Source organism: Lacerta agilis, chromosome 2 (genome assembly GCF_009819535.1).
Source record: "Lacerta agilis isolate rLacAgi1 chromosome 2, rLacAgi1.pri, whole genome shotgun sequence".
NCBI lineage: Eukaryota > Metazoa > Chordata > Lepidosauria > Squamata > Lacertidae > Lacerta > Lacerta agilis.
Genome location: NC_046313.1, coordinates 37485545 through 37500574, shown reverse-complemented (window position 1 = coordinate 37500574; position 15030 = coordinate 37485545). Strand labels below are relative to the sequence as shown.

The 15030-nt window shown below is 47.1% G+C and overlaps 1 protein-coding gene across 1 annotated transcript in view; it reads left to right on the top strand.

Annotated features, from left to right (window-relative positions):
* Window positions 1-15030, top strand: part of USP43 (ubiquitin specific peptidase 43) — an 84153-nt gene that overhangs the window by 22499 nt on the left and 46624 nt on the right. The window lies entirely within an intron of this gene.

Below are 15030 nucleotides of genomic sequence, written 5' to 3'. Positions count from 1 at the left end.
AGAGGGATTCTGTCTCTTGATCTCAGCACTGAGACTGGGAGATAAAGGACTCTATCTTGTGACCAGATTGGGAGATGAAGCTGCGAGACTGGTAGGCTACTTCCGGAGTGTCTTTGTGGGCCAGATCTCGTCTGCGGATTAGCCACCCCTGACCTAGCACTGTATCATATTTTCAGTTGGGGCTATCAGGGATGCTACAGAAGGAGGGGAATAAATAATCAGATCAACCTTAATCATATAATACCCCTCATAAATATATTTATCCATCCTTGCTTTAATGCTAATCAGATGCATTTGTCTAGACGACTTGTCTGCATTTGTGACAGGTGTCAAAGTGTGATTGGCAGCTACCCCTAGGCAAGGATGAGAAACCACCAAAAAAGCACAAGCTTCTTCTTTCTTCTCCCCCTGGCAGGTGGCTTAGAACCTGCACCCAAGCTAGGTGAGGCTCCCCTTGGAATCTGCTAAGTATGCCAACGGGCTTGTTGCCGCGAGTCACTGCACACCAGGGCAGACAAATCAATAACCGTAGACACTAACTGCACAAAACCCAGCTTGAAAATATGCAGCAAGAAACCAAGCATTGTAGTGGATGCTTCTCGGCTGCATTGGGCTGAGTGTTTGATGATACCATCCTTCTTGCATTATGTGACGCGAGCGCGACACAGTGAAACTGTGGCAGTCGGAGCAATGCACAATTAGCAAAGCAGATTGATCTGTTCAGACTGCAGTTCTGTACGCAGGAGTAAGCCCCGCTGAACCAAGTGGGGTTTACTTCTGAGTAGACATGTGCAGGAATGCACTATTGTTTGGTTTTTGTGGAACCTGCTGCAATTGTGATTTGCCCTGGTAGTTGGATAGGAGGTGTAGGAGACAAGAGCACCAACTACTTGTCAAGGGGAGAATATAATAATAATAATAATAATAATAATAATAATAATAATAATATATTTATGCCCCAACCACTCTGGGCGGCTCCCAACAGAATATTAAAAACACGATAAAACATCAATCCTTTAAAACCTCCCTATACAGTGCTGCCTTCTGATGTCTTCTAAAAGTCAGATAGTTGTTTATTTCCTTAACATCTGATGGGAGGGTGTTGCACAGGGTGGGTGCCACTACCGAGAAGGCCCTCTGTCTGGTTCTGAATATTTCCCATGGCTGATGCCTCTTGCACTGGAGGTAGGGGTCCTATACTGATCCCAATGCTCTGGGTTCTTTTTTTCTTTTTAAATGGAAAGCAAAATATAGCCTGTTGTTCAAAGGCTTATGCAGGGCCGTCTTAAAGGGATTGGCCGCCGTGGTGCAATGATCCCTCGGCGTGCCGCCTCTCCACCCGCCTTCCTCCAGTGCTGGCCGCTCCTTGGGAGGGGGGGTGGGCGAGCGGGGGATGAGGGGCGTGGTGCTGGAGCGGCGTGGGGCTTTGCGCGCCCTTCCCAGCGCTCCAGCTGGGGCTCCGGATGGCCACCCAGCATCTATGACGAGATGGCCCTGGGCTTATGTGCCCTCATTTTAAGTAGAAATTGGGACTTGAAACAGACTCGGTATCCCTCATCCCCTGTGTTCGGCAGGGAGGCATAGTTGGTGCTTACCTGTGACAGGGCTTTCTTAGTGGCAGTTCCTCATCTGTGGAGTGCCCTGAGTCTGTCTCCCTCATTGTTAACATTCATGAGGTTAAAAAACTTTCCTGTTTACTCAGGCATTTGTTGGCTGTAATATACTGTTCCTAGCAATCTTGACATTATTAGCCGTTGCAGTGTGTTTTTAAATGTCCTTAATGTTTTTAAAATACATTTTTTTTTCATTTTTATGTTATTTTATTTTAAATTCTGTTATTTTGCTACTTGGCTGTTTGCCACCCGTTGGGTGGAAGGGCAGGAAAGAGATTTTTAAAACCAACCAACAAACGAAACACACTTCTGGGCTCCTCGACATCTCTTGTGCTCATGCCAACTGTTGTTACCAAACATGAGCTTTCCTCAGATGTATTCATTTAACTTTAATTTATTTCATATTTATCCTACCCAACGTCAAACAAGTGATCCAGGGTGTGGGGTGCCTCAGATATATAAAACCAAACCAACAAAAATATAACAATTATTGTTATATTAAAACAACAGTGAAAACAATTGTAATAAAAGTACACGAACAATAAGAAATCAATGGGGACAGTCTGCGCCACTACAGATGGGTCCAGCTACTGGATTTTGAAGTGAAAGGGTCTCAGGTATGAGGACTAGGAAAGTCCTCTGCCCCAAGGCCCTGATTAGCTGTTACCAGTTAGTGTCAATAACACTGGGCAATTCCTTTGACTCCCATTTGGCAGAAATAGCAGGAATATGCTTCCCTTTGATATCTACTTAGGTAGTTGGACATAAGAAGAAGAAGAGTTTGGATTTGATATCCCACTTTATCACTACCCGAAGGAGTCTCAAAGCGGCTAACATTCTCTTTTCCCTTCCTTCTCCACAACAAACAGTCTGTGAGGTGGGTGAGTGGAGCTGAGAGACTTCAAAGAAGTGTGACTAGCCCAAGGTCACCCAGGTCTCCGCTCCTCCTGCATGTGGAGGAGCGGAGATGCGAACCTGGTTCCCCAGATTATGAGTCTACCACTCTTAACCACTACACCACACTGGCTCTCTAAGCAATGGTATAACCATTTTTAAATGTAAGCATTCTTAGTCGACTCTTGAAAACTGGTTTTCCGCTCCTCCTGCATGTGGAGGAGCGGAGATGCAAACCTGGTTCCCCAGATTATGAGTCTACCACTCTTAACCACTACACCACACTGGCTCTCTAAGCAATGGTATAACCATTTCTAATTGTAAGCATTCTTAGTCGACTCTTGAAAACTGGCTTTCCTGGTAAAGGCGTCTGTTGGCACACAGAACTCTCTCTTTGATTGATTGCTTTATTTATTTATTAAATCTATCCTTCAATTGTGAGTCTAGAAACAACGAAGAAAGGGGGTTGACTTTTCAAACAATCCAAATTCAAACAATTTTCTGTATGGGCATTGTAAATATGAGAGAGAGAGAGAGAGAGAGAGAGAGAGAGAGAGAGAGTGTTACAGAGGAGGTGGGACGATAACTGCTACAACACATCGCCACAATAGCACTTCAGGGAGGGAATTGTATTATGAGCAAACTCTACATTCTCTAGGAAGCTGCTGAATTTTTCCTTAAGAAAAAGGCATCTTCTGTGAGTTGCTACAGCCTCCCAGTGATGATATGCTTGGCTTTGATGCAGTTTCCCCACAGAGAAACGTCTCCCTGTTAGGAAAACAACAATATCAGAAGAGGTGCTGAAGAACAAATCTGGTTTGGGAAGTGAGCCAGAAACAAGAGGAAGGGGGCAGTTGCCGTCCCCCCTAACGAGCTCCCATCGTGTAATAAGCCTGGATCTTGGCAATTTGTTTACATCTCTGACAAGATCCCGTATCTCTGTGCTTTGCTTTCACTAGCAGTGTCAGGCTGGGCACATTGCGCCTTCCGAGGCTGAACGCACTGTAATCCTACATGCTGAGATAAATGTTTGATTGTGCAGCCCTTATCTCTTGCTCTGTTGCCGGCTGTGATTTGCTCAGGTGGTTCCTTGGGGAAGACAGGAGCTTGTGATTCCTGGAGCACCGCAGGCACATGCGTGAACTCTCTCTCTCTCTCTCTCTCTCTCTGCTCTCCTCCCACCTTAGATAGAGTGGCTTCTCAGCTGTGACAGACCTCAGACTTTGGAGTCACCTTTGAAGCACCTCTGGACACTCTTCTGCTTACAAGGTCTTTCCAGCTCAGGCTCCTGCAATCCCATCACACTGTGGTCTGATGGGTGGAGGTGGCATCCAAGGAACTCCTTTAGGTCCCCTGTATTGGGTTGTTTTGATTTCAGGAAGAATGCTTAACCTTAGCCACTGTAGATACCTCCAGTCTGGCATGTTTTCACTTCCCTTTCATGGGACGAAGAGTACATAGCTGTAACTAACAGAAACTCACAGGTTTTTGTCTGTTGCCCATTGAGGTACTCGTCACATGTGAGGCATTCCCCCCTCCCCCCAAAAACACCCATTTTATTGACTCCTAGTAAAAGATAGATGAGTAGATCAAATGCAGCCGTCAGAAGAATGTAATTCTCTGCCAAGCCAGAGCTGTACTGACTATGTAATGTGCATTCTTAGCCTATGCTCTCTCTCCCACATACATCCCCCCCCTGCATGTGTTCACACCTCTCTCTGTCTCCTTGCCATACATAGATGCTGCCTGTGTTTCTCTCTTACACACACACACACACACACACACACACACGGTACCCTACCAAGAGGAAATCACCTGCTTTTGTGCAAGATACACGAGGCTGCCTAGCAGCTGAAGCGAAAATTAATTGGCACTTATCTCAGTTTGAAAATGTGCCTTTTGTCAGAGCATGCGGCGAGCACTGAACTTCTCCTGCACAAAGCACTGCGTTTCCCTAATTGCCACTGGAGACATCAGCCTCGGGGGAAGAAGCTCTTAGAACCTGATTTTACCACAAGTGGAGGGCTTTTGGGGGTGGGTGGGAAAGCTGGAGGGCAAATAGACATGAGGTCAATTTGAAGATTCCTGCGACAGGCAAATCTTAACAGTAGGACATCAGCCCTTAGCATGTATTCCAGAGCAATAATTGGGATTGGGAAAGGTATTGTTACACGCCACCCCAATGAACCACGGTGGTGGAAGATTCCTTTGGAACTGAGGCACAGCAGAGACCACGGTGTCTTTATGATCTGTGGTTTATTTATGCACATTTACAACCAAAGCTGCGATGGAGGGGCTCACAGCATTAACACTCCAAGAGGGTCCTTGCGTCTCCCATGGCCACAGTCTTGGGTGCCAGAAGAAATCAGCCATGTCTCTCTGTCCCTCTGCTCCAGCTTGCTGCGTTTAACAGACTGCAACTTTTTCCTCACACCCCAGCCAATTCTAAAAACAGCTCCTCTCCTCCCAACTCTAAAACTCTACTTCAAACGCTCTTGTGTTTCTAACTAATTCTGAGCCCCTGCCTTTTGCCCTCTGGCACAGAGCCACTCCCTTTGTCCCCTTAAGGCAGTGTTTCTCAAACCTGTGTCCGCAGCTGTTGTTGGACTACATCTCCCAACATTCCTGACCACAGGCCCTACTAACTAGGGCTGATGGCAGTTGTAGTCCAACAACATCTGGAGACCCAAGTTTGAGGAACACTAAAGGAAGACTTTAGCGGGCCATTTCTTCTACAGGGACGGCCATCACCACATTGTCAGGACCCAGAAACAAGCCCCATGCTCTCTTCACACGTGTGTGTGTCTCCTTCTCTCATGCCATCTGCATGCCAGTGTGGTGTAGTGGTTAAGAGCGATAGACTCATAGTCTGGTGAACCGGGTTCGCTTCCCCGCTCCTCCACATGCAGCTGCTGGGTGACCTTGGGCTAGTCACACTTCTCTGAAGTCTGTCAGCCCCACTCACCTCACAGAGTGTTTGCTGTGCGGGAGGAAGGGAAAGGAGAATGTTAGTCGCTTTGAGACTCCTTTGGGTAGTGATAAAGCGGGATATCAAATCCAAACTCTTCTTCTACTTCTCTGGCCACACCCTGGGTTCAGAAAGCACAGCTGCCTCAGTTGCATTCCCAGGAGAACTGCATTCAGCGCTGGCCCACCCACGAGGCAAGGAGAGGCAACTTCCTCAGGGGGAAGGATCCACAGGGGGAGCAGGTGTAGATCTTTATTCCCACCTTGTTCCTGATGTAGATCTTCATTCACCTCTTCTTCTGTGGTGGTGAGGGGGCCCACCATTTTGCTATTCATCTCAGGTGCCAAAATGCATTGGCCTGGCCCCCACCACATCATTCCTTCACATCCTTTAAATAGCCACCTCTACCCTGGGCAGATGGTAGAATTCATTAGCCATCACTGATCCTTCCCTTGGCCTGATTGCATTGGCACTCTCACAATGCGCGGCTTATGCAGGGCTTCCTTTCCAAGCTGCTAATTCAGTCTCGGAGGAAGAAAGGGGGGGGGGTAGATACTTTCGCACCCACGTGGATTCTTCAATTGTAGAGTGGGAGCTCTGATTCCATGCAGTGTGTGTTTCTCTGTGTGTGTGTTTAGCCTTTGAAAAGAAGCGGGGACTGCTTGTGACTCTTGAGGCCAACAGCTTAGGTAGTGAAACCACTGTGGGTTAATTTCTGCCTTCCTATGTAAGTGGCCACCACACAGCTCCCCACCCCCCCCAAAAGGCTTCCTTCCCATCTGTTGGTAGCTCCACTACTCCAATTACCACCTTAGCCTTTTTATTTGGCTCCGTTTTATTGGGTCTCTTCCAATCCTACCTAGAGATGCCGGGGATTGAACCTGGGGCCATCTGCATTTAAAACATCTGCTGTATCATTGAGCGATGACCATTCCCCATTAATGGACAACACCAGGCAGAAGAACTGCTTGGAGAAGGTGGTACATCTGATGATGATGATGGGCATAAGGTACCACGAACAGACTGTTTATTTTATTTATTTATTTTTAAAAATAAGTACAGTGGTACCTCAGGTTACAGATGCTTCAGGTTACAGACTCTGCTAACCCAGAAAGAAATAGTACCTCGGGTTAAGAACTTTGCTTCAGGATGAGAACAGAAGTCGTGCTCCGACGGCAGCGGGAGGCCCCTTTAGCTAAAGTGGTACCCCAGGTTAAGAACAGTTTCAGGTTAAGAACGGACCTCCAGAACGAATTAAGTTCTTAACCCGAGGTACCACTGTATAGGCCAGATCTTAGTGTTTGTGTCTAATGGATGGAGAGTTCAGTGTATGTACCAACCTAAGCCTCTAAAAGGTAACTTGATAGATACATGGACTGGAGAACCAGCCACGGAATCTAGAGCATCCTGTGTGTTAGATGTGACACACAGCTCAGGACTGGCTATAATTCTGCTGTAATGAATAACATCATTTATAAAGAGTGATATTAAAGACTTGACACAGCTTAGGTTCTTTAGACTGGAGGCAGCTTAGCAATGTTGGTGGTCATTAAAGCAGCCACCCTGAGCCATTTCCAGGACTCGGATGGTCCGCCTACCTGTTCAGCAACTCTGAACAAAAGTAGTTTTATCTAATAACTCTCTGCAGCTGTTTCTTTGTACAACAGGGAACCAAGTTTGCGAGTTGTTGTTCTTTTTGCCAGCCAAAACATGTGTGGCCGAAATGGAGCAAGCTGTATGAACTTAAAAGACACCAAGTCTTGAACTAAACCTCCTGTTAAAACTTTCGCTTAATATTTATTCTGTGCGCTTCTGCCCCTCTCTTTAAGCAGATGCCTATCTTGTTCTCTTGAAGCATGGTTTTTACTCTTGGTGGCTCTTCATTTCTGTGAGAGCTGGGATCCTGGGCTGGCCACCTAGATTCTCTTAGAGTAGGGGTGAAAAACCTCATGTTGTTGGACTCGATGACTCCCCATCCAGTAATGAGGGATGATGGGAGTTGTAGTCCAGCAACACTAGGGAATGCTGCAGGCTCTTCATCCTTGTCCTGGAGCTGGTCGTTCTAGATTCTGATGGCTGAGAAGAAGCCATTGGGTCTTCCACCTAAAAGTGACCCAGGTTAAGGCCGGGCACATTCTCTCTGTGTGGAAAAATCTCTGCTTTTCCAGATACTGTCCATTGTGCACAGTGACCTTCCTGATTCCACTGGCTCGGACAAGGCCTCTGTCTTGAGGGAAGTTCCCTGAATGGCATTGTAAAACCCATGACTGCACTTGTTCCACTCACCTTTTTTTCTGGCTAGCACACAGCTTTCGCAGTTTAGTAGGTGCTCAGAAATGTGCGTAGCCCTTATCTGCTTTTTCGTGGAGCCTTCGTGTGTTATGTGCTAGGCTCTTGGTGTGCGAAGGCAGTCCTGTTCAGGGAAGCTTTTAGTGTGTGGTTTCGTGTTGTGCTTTTACTATTTTTTGTTGGGCAACCCAGTTAGATGGGTGGCATATAAATTATTATTATTATTATTACCTGGAACCTGAGGGAAAGGAGCTGTGGAAAAAGACCTAACTACTCAGATGAGGTGGGTGGGGTTGCCCGGAATGCGCTGGGACACATGCGTACTCTTAGGTATTTGCACCCAGGAAATGAGCCCTGAGTGATGGTGCATAGTGGTAGCTATCATGTCAGATTAAAAAGTTAAGAGAATTTGGCTGAAGGCCACCTAAAAAGTTCATCTTCAGTAAGAGTCGTCATTCCAGGCCAGTAATCCCATTCCAGGCGCCAGCTATCATCTGCCCCGCTACCTTGCTCCCACTGTTTGTGTATGTACAAGCTCACATACGCATGTAAAATGCACGCAGGTGGGGGGGTGTTTGTGTTCAGCTGCAATGCGCCCAAATTACCTCTTGCTGTGTAGTAATTAGCTAGTATAACTGGCGTTATCAGCCTGGTTGTTAAAACGCGGATGGGCTGTAATTTGGTAAGCTGACTAATGTGTCTTGCTGGCAGCAGCTGACATGCTGTTTTCGCACCTACTTTGCATTTATATTTATTTATTTGTATTCGAACGTAGAAGCCATTGTTTGGCCAAAGCAGCTCCCAAAGCAGCATGTGACAATTGTAAAGTACAATATGTGCGTATGTGTGTGATGTATCGGTAAAACGGTAAACACAATAAAATTCAGCAGCATAAAATTGAGAGGCAGAAGCAGTTGGCATCAGCAGTAACCAACAATCTGGGCAAGGGAGCAAATCAGCCCATGATGCAGGGCTGTTAAAACAGGATGATCTCCACCAGTTTCTTGAAAATTGACAGAGAAGAAGCTCCCAAGGGCTGGTTGCCACAACTAAGAAGGCCCTGTCCTGCATATGCAACTCCTGAGGACCTCCATGGGCAGGCGTAATCATACGGGAACAAGCAGCAGGGACTGGGGAACCAGTAGCCCTCCAGATGTCACTGGACTCCAGCTCCCATCAGCCCCAGTCAGCATGGTCAATGGCCAAGGGTGATGGGAGTTGTAGTCCAACAGCATATGGAAGGCCATAGGTAAGGCACCTCTGTTTTAGAGCTTTAAAAGTGATGAGCAGCACTTTGGATGTGCTCAGAGACAAACTGGCAGCCAGTGCTGGCCCCCAGCAGTGGCCTGCTATCATACCACCTGCAGTATCCAAATGCCTTTCAAAGGCAGCCATGTGGGAAAAGTGTATAACAATAGACTCCAAGGAATAGAATGATAATTGAAAGGCAAGGGGATAAACCAGGGGTAGGCAACCTAAGGCCCATGGGCTGAATGCGGCGCAATCACCTTCTAAATCCGGCCCAAGGACGGCCCGGGAATCATGTTTTTACATGAGTAGAATGTGTGCTTTTATTTAAAATGCATCTCTGGGTTATTTGTGAGGCATAGGAATTCGTTCATTTTTTTCTTCAAAATGTAGTCCGGCCCACCACATGGTCTGAGGGACGGTGGACTGGTCCATGGCTGAAAAAGGTTGCTGACCCCTGGGATAAACAATGTGCTGTTGTGCCGAGTAGTAAGCCCCAAGGGCAGGGAGTTGCACAGGAAAGATGGTATCGTGATGCCACACCTCACTTTGATGGGAACTAGCACGCGGAGCTGTAGTAAAGATCAAGCTTGAAGATACATGCCTTCGGTCCTTTTTCCTGGAGGACTTTGACCATTTCAGGCAACAGCTTGTGGCGCACTAATGGATACTTGTCTCTCCACTCAGCCTGTGCCATCTGTTTCATCATTATAACAAATATACTGCTTATTAGGGCTGGGCGATAACTGGTTTTCAATATTGTGATATATCACCAGCTAAACATTGCAATATATTGACAAATCACAATATCTGAAATAAGGAAGGCACCACTCAGAGGTGAGCAGGACAATGTCCTGGCAAATGCTACTACATAAGGTTTCTGGTTCACCAGAAGCAGCTTAGTCATGCTGGCTACATGACCCAGAAGCTGTACGCCGGCTTTGGCCAATAACGCGAGATGAGCGCCGCAACCCCAGAGTCGGACATGACTGGACCTAATGGTCAGGCGTCCCTTTACCTTTTAAGGGTATAAAATTGATAAATGATGACATTAATCAATCACCTCCCTCATGGACACTATCAGCAGCAGGCAAGCCAAAATGCATCTCAATAGGACTTTCGGTTTTGGGCTTGGCTACCAAATGGTGGTTTTCAGGGCAAGCCAGCGTATGGGGGTGAGTCATAGTGAATACAAATAATCTGGGACTGCCAGACTGCCAGCAGACCTGCTACGCGACAGAAGCGGCAGCAGCCTGGTGACGGCAGAATCAACAATGGCAGGGAAAGGGCAGAAGCAGCGGCAGCAGCCTGGCAGCAGTGGCACAATAATCAGCAGCCTGTGAAGCCTCGCCACAGGACTGGGTGGCGGCAGAAGTGGCAGCCGCCTGTGAAGCCTTGTCGTGGTGGCGATTGTGCCACTACCACGAGGCCTTGCAGGTTGTCACTGCTACTGCCGACACGTACCGCGGTCATGGTAAGCTGTTTCTGCCACTGCTGCTTCTCCACCCCCTTTCTAGGTTACTGATCTGGATTGATCCACCATGCTGGGTCTTGGTGGAAGAAAACTCTTGTGAGCCTTGCACTCAAGGGCAAACCAAGTGATTAAAAGGTGTTATGTAGTCTGGCTCTGACTGTGACAGAGTAAACACAATAGGAAATGAGCAAGCCCCTGCCAAAGGAGCCTTCGGACCAAGATTTTGTTGACATCTGTTAGTTAAGAAACCCAAGCAGGTAGACAGTCCTGGAGATACATTGGGGTCTGAGATACAAGGCATCCCTTGTCTCTTAGTGGGTGCATTTGTATTTTCAAACATTTAATATTTAGGATCACTATAGCATGCAAAGTTGGTGGTTAAGTTTCTAAGACTGGGGCCATACCCCATGAATCAGCAGGCAAGATCAGGAGTGATTTTATTAAAGCAGGGACAAAACTAGGCTCATTTTCACCCAGGTCAAAGACCCAGTTTCACCCCCCCCGGTGTATTTGCATAAACACACATGGGCTGGTACGCTTTTGGAGGCTTCACCCGGGGCAAAAAAACGTGGCTCCCCCCCCCCAGCTATGGCTCCGATTAGAGGCTGTTTATTTGGAAGTAGAATGACAAACAGGCAGGATGAAAGAAGTAATCACAAAGTCAGAGGTGTACCTAGGGGTTGGCAAAACCAGCCCCTGCCAGGGGTGCAGGCCCAGGGGGTGGGGCACAAAAATCACCTGCCAGGTATTGGAGTCCTCCCATGACATCTGAAGAGCCCCCGCTTGCTCAGAAACCCAGTCGCTGCTTTGCCCACAGAAGGAATCTCCAGCAGGAAAAGCTGCTCCTGCTGCAGGAGGAACGGAAAGTGGCCATTGGAGTGGCTTCCAGGCAGAGAGCCGCATCCAGCCCTGAAGAGGCATGTTCCTCCTGTCCAGGCAACCTTGCCTGCTTCTTAGATCCTCACCCCTGGGGTGTGTTTGTCCCACCAATATAGCTCCTTGCTGGAGGTGCAAGGGACCCTAGGTACACCTCTGCACAAAGTATTAGAGCTGACTTGAACTGCCTTAAGCTAAAGGTGTTATGCAATTTCAAGAAGGAAAGGACACTCCGTCTTGTTCCAGGAATGGAACAATTGTTATGGGCCCACAGCCAGGCAGTAACCCAACCCCTTCTCACCTACGCACCTGTAGCTTGGTTGCATTGGATGTGGGTCAAGCTGACGGGAAGACAGAAAGTCCCCTTTGAAAGGGAGCAAACACAAAGTGGCATTCAGCAGTGACCTCCCGTAATTGTGTAATTTTGGGCTAATCTTGGCTAAACTCCCAAAGGTTGTTTTGGAGATTGTATCTAGAGAGGCACAGCTTTGTTAAGCATACAAAAGTCAGTTTCATAAGATGTCACCAGCCCAAAGTTATATTTAATCAATAAAATGAAGCAAGACATAAGTGCCCTGTTGTATAAGTCCATGAGACTTAATTCAATAGGGGATATGTTTAAGGGTCTCAGTAAGTGACAGGAGCGAGCCAGCAGGAAACTACATTGAGCAAATTGGAGTTAACTCTTTACTAGGAAAAAAGAAAGAAAGAAAGAGAAAGAAAGAAAGAAAAGCATTTGCACAGGGTGTCAGGCCTACTGAGCAGAGCAACTCTTCTCTGGCAGGTCTTGTCCCCATGAAGCATTTGCTGAGACTGAAGGGCCCCACCTCCCCACAGCTGCCTAAGTCCTCTTCTCTCTAGGGTTTTCCCCAAGCAATCTGACACTGTGCCTGCATGAAGCTAACTTCTCCTCTGCCCTCTTTATGCCTCTCCTGGCTATGGGGGAGGGGAGCTTGTTGCAGCAGGAGAGGGAGACACCTGTGTATCTTCAATAGCCACATTCACCTCTGCCTCTTGGCCTCCCTCCTCTCCTATTTGAGCTTTTGCCTCTGATTCTGGACTTCTCTTTGCAACAGTCTCTCCCTCTCTCTCTCTCTCCCCCCCCCCCACTTGCCACTCACTAAGCCCTGTTACATCTTCAGCTTCAGACAGCTTCTCCCAGTCTTCACCCTCTGACCACTCATCTTTATCCCACCACCAGTCCCCTGGCTCCGAGCCTTCTTCCCTTGAGGGTTTCCCAGCTGGTTCCTCCAACCAGTCTGTGACAGCAAGTGTCTGTTCCCTGGTCAGAAGGGAACACTTTAAGGTGCGGAAATCCTCCGCACTCAGTCGCGTGAGCTCACTATTTGCAGTCTGGAGTGGTACACCCTGGCTTGACATAGTCAGAACTAAGGGAAATGTATCAAATTCAGCTGCAAAATCGAAGCCATGTCCAGATATTGTGAAGTTCCAGATCCCGCCAGTTAAGTATTATGTATTAAACACTGACTCAGTATGAGGCAGTTTCCTATGTTGCTATGAATGGGGAGGGATGAGGGGAAAAAATAATCTCAGGCAGCAGTATTTTAAATTATAGTTCTTATAATGACCAGCTGGGGTGGAAACAATTCAGGAAGTCTGCTGGAACAGCTGCTGTTAGGCAACAGTTGACAGAGAGCTAAAGCCAGCTGATCTCTCAACGGAAGTGACACAGCTCCTCTCTGTGCTTGCTTACCTGGACCTTAAAAAAGTGGGACATTATTTGCTTTCTGTTCAGGTGCCAGGGTGTTCCTGTTTTTGAGTCATCCCTGGACTGGTTCAAGTGACAGCACTCTCTGGTTCTGAGGTGACCATTGTAGAAGAGGCCTCTTGGGTAGATGACTTGCCTCTCTGCAGCGTAAGGTCTTCTGCATGCTGTAGTGACTCGTGTGGTGGTGGAGCTGCCATCTGAACGCTGGCATTGTTGCAGCTTAGCTGGATGGGGCAGGATGGCGGTGGGGTTGGGAGTGTGTGTGGGCACGTGGGCTTCGTTGGCACATCTGCAGAGCTCCAAAGGTGCTCCACCCAAACAATGCTGGTGTCGGGAGGGTGGCTGCACCCACCCTATATAGCTAGTGGCTGCCACACTCAGCCAAGTTTCATCTCTTGAATTCTCCCTTAGGAGAAAGTTATTCTTATGGAATGTGGGCCACGCAGAAAGGCTGAACTCTTCTCTTACCCTTTAGGAGTGCTGGTGGTCAGATGCAAGAGGCCATGCATCTTGGTGTTCTAGTGGTTATGCAGAAGTGGGAATTGTCTACTATTAGAGGTGCAGGACCCATGTCCTCTTTTGCATCTGATGAAGTGAAGGGGGCTTTAGTTCTCTGCTGTTTGTGGCAGCTGCTTGATGGCTGAGGCTGATTCCACAACACAGGAATGCCAAAGCTTAAGGACTTGATAAAATGGAGGGATGGAATAGCCATCTTCACCTCTCCCCACCTCAACAAATGACAGTCCAGGAAAAAACGTAATGCTGCAGTTTCAGCTGATCCCATAATTAGAGGTAACAATATAGATCACTAAGCCTGTTGTTTGATTCCTTTAAAAAAGTACTGGAAGCAAGGAGAATCTTAAAGGATCTTGCATAACAACACCCTTAAGAGTATGGCACCTTGCACTTTAATTCTCCTTATAGTCCTTTGGGGAATAAGTCCCCTCTACTCAGGTCACATCATGAGCACAGACCCAATATTAGGTCAACAGTGTCCAAGCTACCAACCTTCTGAGAAGCATTTCAACAGTGAGATGCATCTAGAGGGACCCTTTGCATTGCAGAAAGTGTGAGTTACAATCAGGAATCATACTGTTCTCATGGGCCTCATTGGTTACTTTCATGAATTTTACTCTGCAGCACACCCAACACCCTCTTCTGCTTCTTTGCATGGCAAGGGGGACTTGATGGGAGCAAGATATCTTTCAAATCTACTGTCCAAAATTGCGAACTTTTGCTTGGAGGATCCCCTAATAATAATCTTCCAAAGAACATAACCATTAGGTTTTTCTTTAATTTTTATAAATGTTTACTTCACTTTATCAATAATAAAAAACTCACCTTGTGTGGCTAGCAGCATGATTTGAAAGATGACAAAGCATTCATTAAAATACAGAATAAATAACTGAGTTCTTGCAGTTCTCTTTGAGCCAATGTGTCACCATGTTAGGAGATCAACTCCCATTTTAGGGAAATCTCATTGCTTCCTAGAGTCTGGGAGCTATTACCCTCCTATTCTGTTGTTCTTCCTTGCGTAGCAAGAGAAATTCTCTCCTTTGCTTTCATAGAGGGGAAAAAAACCCACTTTTCCAGACAGGGCAAATGGTTTGATTAATAGCATCATGAATTCTTTTCCTTCCATTCTGCTACGTTTGAGAAATCCATTAAAATGTTAAATCTCCTTTGTCTTAATAGGAGGGGGCAGGTGTGGGCAGCATTGCTTCCTGAGCCGTGAGGTCACTGAGGCCCAATTCAGATTACTATTACAGCCCAGGAGCGGCTGCTGAAAAAGCCTGCTTGCATGCTCAGAGCACTGTGTCACAGCAAGCGGCAACCAAGCAGATCTCCCAGATTGTACAGTGACTTCCCATGCTGGTAGCACTTAGATTAGTGTGCTTGTGTAGGCCCCAGGCAGAAGTGTCACTGGCATATGCTTTCA